We start from the raw sequence: 7546 nt of genomic DNA, 5'->3' as shown, positions 1-7546 counted from the left end.
CAAACCATCTATAGGCTTTACATATAACTTTTGAATAGTATTTTAGTATTTCAATAAAGAAAATCTAAACTAATTGTCCAATAAGTAACCATTAAAACTTTAAAAATGGTAGTTAGTTTCTTTTTAATAAGCGTCAGTCGTGATTCTTTGAAAAGTTTATTATTGTCTATTCTATGTTGCCAAAGGAATAACGTAGAATAATGGCGTAGACTAAAATAACGTAAATATACTGAATTTAATGCTAATGTACAAATTGACCTTGTTTTAAGTGTAACTAAGTGGAAGAAACGTTTTCGTGACGTAAGACTACTCCGGGATTTATTTGTTATTTTGAGGTTATGTGTCAATAATAAAGTCTGATATAAATAATACTTCTTATTACAAGTTAAATATGTGCTCCATAGTTATTTAAACTTTAGGACAAAATGACGCGAAATAGTGAACTCATGGTGACCTTTTGTTGTTTGTAAAAAATGACATTACGAAATTCGACTCAAAGAGGTCTATTTGGTTTTTTAGGTTATATCTCTATGGTGTGATTTTTTTTTTATTTATAAACTTGTTCAATACTTTCTAATGTTGTTTTTTTTTCATTTATCCATATCTTTTAAGTAACCTTATTGTATATCTTATTATGTATCTTTTTATTTGCGATATGTGCAGATATATTTTTTATTTTGCTTAAATGACATTGATATTGGGTTACTATCACGCCGTTTATCAAATAACCTATTAACTTGAAACCTTCATAAAATATATCAAAAGATTATGGTTATAAACATATTACACAGTAGAACCTCGATAACTCAAACCTCGGTAACTTAAAAACAACTATAACTTCAAAAAATAATATGTTCCCTTTTCATCAGAGCCCAAAACGTCTATTACATAGACCCTTGATAACTTAAAATATTTTGTGTTTCCCTTGGACTTTAACTTATAAAGGTTTTACTGTACAATAAATAAGAAAATAACGAAGTACAATCAAATTTCTTCTACAGCTCTACAGTCCTTTGTGGGCCTCGGCTTGGTCCAGCAACTTTTTCCATTTCGGCCTATCTCTGGTCACATTTTTCCACTAAAACTTTGGTCTTCCTTGACTTCGAAGATCCTTTGCGATTACTTGTTATAACACATTTAGGTACTCTAGTATCATCCATCCGGTCTACGATGCCAGCCCATCTGAGCCTGCCATGTGACCTGCTCATTTAAGCCTGCCCGAAGTATTTTTTTTTACCACAGACTTTATTATTGACACATAACCTCAAATTTGGTTTGCATATTCAAACGGTTTGCAAACAAACCTCCCGTATTGTAGCTGTTATGTCTATAATATACAATTATTATTACTTTGATGTCGATGTCAGCCGAGATAGGCAGTTGATTTCTACGCAACGCTTCCTACATTTTTACCATAACAATTGACAATTGAAAGTATAGTAACAATTAAGTAATGAATCTATATTGACTGACACCGACTTCAAAGTAATAATATTTTTACAATACAGACATTACAGCTACAATAAGGGAGGTTTACATATTCAAGTAATTATTTTGTTACTTTTTAGTGTACTGTTTTTTGAGAACATTTTGTTTTTAGTGTATTTTTATTGTCGCTGATCTTTGGACTGCGCACTCAGTCAAGTATTTTTCAATGCGTTAATACCTCTTTTGTTTTCCTTCCGGTCAGGAAAATGTTCCGATATACGCATTACGTATACTTAGAAGGAAGTGACTTTGTTTTAGTAGATATGTATGCGATGCGTGTAATGAGTTTAGTTTATAGTTCTGTTAGTGTCAAAGATCTTTGTTAATAGACTAATAGCTAACGTGAGTTGATAATTAAATTTTCGTGAGTCATTTGTTTTAAGGAAGTTAAGACAATGATTAGTTCCTTTGTTTTCAAATTTTAGGGCCTGTCCCACCAAATTGTAAATTGTCTGATAACTATCCGACGTGTAAATGTGTGATGGATCGGATTTTGTTCTCTTATCTGACAGTGAATCTGGGGCTTTATCAGCCTGTGGTGAGACAGGCCCTTACACTTATTGCTCTACTCTTTATAATTGGCCACTAAATTATTGCTTTTGTGTATGTTTTCTATGATATAATAAGATATTCCAAATAATATGAATTCCTATTTATTTAAGTGACGTAATAAAATAATGCTGTAAACCTATTCAAAACGATTCTTTTGTCTACGTGTATTTTATATTGCAATTGATGCATATCTAAACGATTACTCGGTCACTTCTAATAAAACGTAGGCAAATGTCACCTAAATACTGAACTTTTGGAATTAACATTTATCAAGTAACATATCTGACGATTTAAAACAGGCGTTAGTTTAAAAACGCCTTTTACTCTTTTAATAGCAATGTTGCGTTTAAGAAAATTAGCGATATATTTATTCTCAATCAGATATCATTTTTCACTGGTATTTAATTACATAGGCATTGTAACTAACTATACATAGGCATAGATAAAACATGATACAGTTGAAAATTAGCGCCTGCAAATATGTAATAGCAATATGACACATTGATATTTTGCAATTATTGTTTAGATTATTTTTTAAATCGATTTATTGCTCAATCATGATAAAAATATACAAGTGGTTGAGTATGTAGTATGTTTATAACTATGTGAATTCCCTTTAAAGTGGTAATAATACTTGAAAATGGTAAATTCCATCCATTAACTATATCATGACTAGTAGAGATTACTGGAGTGCTAGTAGTTACGTTTATACGACTTATTGTCAAGGGCAACACTTGTACTGAGTGTTTACACAATATTTGTTGCATTATATAAAATTAATATTAATAATTTAGATATACAGTTAATTAAATACAGGGTGAACATAGTTATGAATTAACTGAGTAAACGTTATTGCGTCATTGGTCATAACCAAAAAGTTTACGAGGAATTTTGCAATTTGTATCTCTGGTCTATTTAGCAACTATATTTTATCTGTTTCTTGAGAATGACTATTGAAATAAACGTTATTTTAGTAAGCAATTGTTTTATTTAATGAAAATAAGTACGTCAAATTTAAACAAAATAGGTTATATTTTTTGGCGCTAGACGTTTATAGACGTAATCAAGGTTTTATTATTTTAATAAATTATCTTTAGATTATCAACAAAGTCAATGTCAAAAATAATTAATTATTGCTAATCGTAGTATCGGAAAGGTTATCAATTTATATTGAACTAGCGGTCATCGGCGACTTTGTCGGAATTAAAAAAAAATTTGTCTCTTTCCGGTCAAAATTGTCCCACAGCTGTTCCAATACCCGGAACAAACGGTCTTGCTTGACAGACATTTTAAAAATTGATTTTTCGTTACCAGCAATATAAATATATCATGTAATACAAGACTTTTGTCTTTTTTGTATGTAATATATATCTATGTATACTTCTATCTATACTATTATAATGAAGCGTAAACACACACTTCTTTGTTGCCTAAGATGTCAGCAATCACAGCATATTTTTGAGTAAATCTTTCTTTAATAAAAAGCCCTACACATACGTCGCGCTTTAGGCTATATATTTTAACGCTATTAAACTTAGGGGGTAAACAAATTTGATAAAAATCCTAATGTAGGGAAGGGACCATAAGCTACAAGCTGCCAACGATGAAGTAAGATTGCCATGGGGTTGTATTCGTGTCATATCATTTTGACATTTGCAATTGATAATTTGACAAATGTAAACAATAAATTAACATTTTCCTTTAACGGATCGGATGAAGCCGCACGAGAACAGCTAGTGTATTATTTTTTTATATTAACGCAACAAGAATAAGACTTCATAGAACTAACAATTAATAAATAAACAATAACAACTCCCGTAATTGCTGTATGATTCTGGTTTTAATTAGGCTTCGTTATTCGATTTCATACATTTATTAACATTAAGTATACATAGATATTTAACTAGCTATTCGCATGCGGCTTCATCCGCATGAAATTATAAATTTATTATTTGCATTTGTCAAATTCTCAATTGCAAATGTCAAAATACCAATTACCTTACTGGCAATCTTGCTTCCTTGATGTTGGCAGCAACTTTAGTCTCTTTCCAACATGAGGGTTTTTATGCAAAATATTTACCCTCTAAGTTTAATGGCTTGAAAATAGATAGCTAAAGCGTGACGTGAGTTTAGGGCTTTTTCTTAAAAATGGAATTATTCAAAAACATGCTGTAATTACTGAGATATAAGGAAACAAAAAGTGTGTGTTTACGCTTTATTATAACGAAGTATAGACTAGCAATACGAGAAAATACGCATTACAACCAGTATTGTAACTAGATGTTCTTATAAATACACGATACACGAATAATCGATTCAATAAATGTAGACATGTGAAAATTTAGACATGGCATTACTTCAAAATTAAAAAAGAGATTGTATTTCAGAATTTTCATCGTTTGGTAATATATTGAAACAAGTACATAGAGAAATGTATACGTCAAATAATTTTCCGAATTCCTATATGTATACTTTCTATACTATTATTATAAAGAGGAAAGATTTTATTTTTGGATATTTGTATGTATTACAATAACTCAAAAACAACTGGGCCGATTTCAAAAATTCTTTCACCGTTAAAAAGGTAACTTATCTGTGAGTAACATAGGCTAAATTCTGTATCATTTTTTAAACGCGGGCGAAGTCTGTAGTAAAATTTTAAAATACGCTGTAAGGCTGTTTCTGTTTTAAGTTGTACTAAAGCTTTTTTTAATTTAATGAAAGAATAACATTTATTTAGACATCAAAAGTATAATTAGTATACATCTTCGTACGAATGGACCCGCTCGCCCGGTGAAATACCACGACCACACCGAAAACAGGTGTGAAGTGGCAGCAATTCCGTGTTTCGTCTGATGAGTGTGGTGCCGTAGGCCTAATTTTAGTCCCTTTCCCTCTCCACCCATATCTTAAGAGGAGAGGATGGGAAGGAAAAGTGGATTTGACGGTGGTGGAGACGCATAGGAAGGGGAAATGTCCTCTTTATGTGCGTCTCCTCTTACATCATTTAAGGGTAGGCAACGCATCTGCAATTGCGGATGTTTATGAGCAGCGGTTGCTTTCCATTTTGGTAGATTCAGGTGGCCGCTTGCTTGTTTGCCACCTTAGATCAAAAAAAAATAACTAATAAGTTCATCTGATTTTGTTTAACTCTACACACTCACACGTAAATGCCGTTTTATTTTAATTTCAAGTGGTATTATTTAGTTACTACCTACAATTCCATTATACATTTTTTACACAATAATACGCGTAATGTAGAAAACATTAATAAACAGAAGATAATAATTTATCTAGATGTAAACAGGTACATAGATTTCTACATAGTTTATCTATAGTTAAAAATCATTGCGTCATTTTATTACAAAAACTAACTACGAATCAACGCATTTGAAATCAATCCAATGATAGGCAACGCCTCTGCAATGTGTTCCTATGGGCAACAGTCGCTTCGCCATATCGGCCAATTTAGGTGGCCATTTATTTACATCGAATGGTAAAAACCCTGGATTGTGGTAGAGTTTTACAAAACTGGTAACTTCCGCGACTTCTGTGCAGGAAAAAAAACTAACCTATAATGTTGCCGCGTACGAATGTTACTTTCGCGTCAACTTTCCGTCAAAATCGTTCCACTTGTTCCGGAAATTACAATTCTATAAGCTTCTAGGGATAAATGGAGGAATAGACGTATAAGAAGGGGATATTTTTACTTTTTGTATGTCCCTTCCCCTGTCTAACAAGGCAACGTATCAAAAACTTATAATTGGTTGGAGACGGTTTTAGAAGGTGGCCTTAGGTGGTGGTAATATACCTTTTACAGAAAAAAACCCTATCCAAAGTGTCTCTTGGTATAATATTTTTTAATCTGTAGTGAAGCATGTCATAGAGTAAACAATAAATCCTAGTCATTTGTCAATAATGACGAACTTATTTAATTAGTAATTGCTCTATGATGAGAACAAACTGTTAGCAATATATCTATTACAAATTGGCGGGAATTTGCATAACCTTATTGACATACACAGGTTACAAGTTGTGTATATTTGTTAACAATGACTGTTACTGAGAATCTCGTATTTATATGACAAATAATCCATATGCAATTTATACTTTAGTTTTACTAATATTATTAACAGGAAATTTTATGTGGATGTTTGTTAGCAGAAACCTTTATAAGCTCAAAACGGATCTATGTAATACATTTTTGTCTGGAATGGTGCATAGGCTATTTAAGTTTTGTTTTTATTTCCACTCTAACTATAGGCAAAAACTTATTATATTACATTCGTAAACTGTTTTGTAAACTGATATGCCAAAGGGGGCGTAACATACTTTTGTATTAGTGCTCGGAAAATTAAAAAAATAATATTGGAGTTGACTATACTGTTGTTTATTTTGTCGCTATTAAAGAGGGAGAGTGGTCGCGAGCCTCAGGAATGACGAAATGATCCGGAGAGAGAGAGAGAAGAAGGTCGCCTATTTTTCATCGTAACGCAGCTTTTCTTGATTTTTGATTGTTACAATCAACCTTATTATAAATTACTCAATATATTTATTGCTTGTGCATTTAAATCTGAATAGATTTATGGCAGTTTACGATAAAAATGCAGAAAAACATGATTGTGTTTACATAAAACTGCAGACAAGTTTCAATGCGAAATATTTATTAATTACTTAGTATGGGAAATCCACAACATATAAATTTTTATGTTTATTTTACTACTAGCCTTCGCCCGCGACTCCGTCCGCGTTGAATTAAAAAATACTAAGTAGCCTATGTGTTCGTCCAGACTGTACTCTACATCTATGCCAAGTTTCATCAAGATCCGTTCAGCCGTTTAGGCTACAAACTCTAAGAAACATCCATCTAAACTTTCGCATTTATAATATTAGTAAGATTTATCTTAAATAATTAGAATCTTATTTTATTTAATCCAAATAGCTTAGATAAATAAATGAATTATTATTATTGTTATTATTAATTACGAACTTAAAAAAACAATTGTCATCGTCATTTGTATAACAATTATTACCAGCCAGTGTCAAAAAAGGTTGCATATTTAGGTGTCCTGTGTTTTTGAATAAAAAAAAACAACTTACGTCAATTTCCCTCCGCAGGTGGCTTGATGGTGACACCGTCGCTGACTGTGTACAAATGATAACCTAATCAATGTCGGATATCGCTTACGTACAACATAATATTAACTGTTAATGAGACAAGATAAATCAATTTTTATACTGTTTTTCTAGATATAGTTGTGTTTTTATTAGTTTGTTATAAAATATTGGCGCGAAAGTCAAATGTCAAAGAGAGTCGAGTTGCTTTTGTCTTCTTTTTAATTTGACAGCCAGTTTCATCGGAAATGTTTGTAGTTAATATTAACTGTTAATGAGACAAGATAAATCAATTTTTATACTGTTTTTATTTATTTATTTTATTTATTTATTTATTTATTTATTTATTGCAATTAAATTATACAAACATCTATATAAAGTAACAACAATA

Source organism: Papilio polytes, unplaced genomic scaffold, assembly GCF_000836215.1.
Source record: "Papilio polytes unplaced genomic scaffold, Ppol_1.0 DF822622.1, whole genome shotgun sequence".
In the NCBI taxonomy this organism is placed as follows: Eukaryota; Metazoa; Arthropoda; class Insecta; order Lepidoptera; family Papilionidae; genus Papilio; species Papilio polytes.
The sequence above is the reverse complement of the archived record's forward strand: the minus strand, read 5'-3'. Positions refer to the sequence as shown.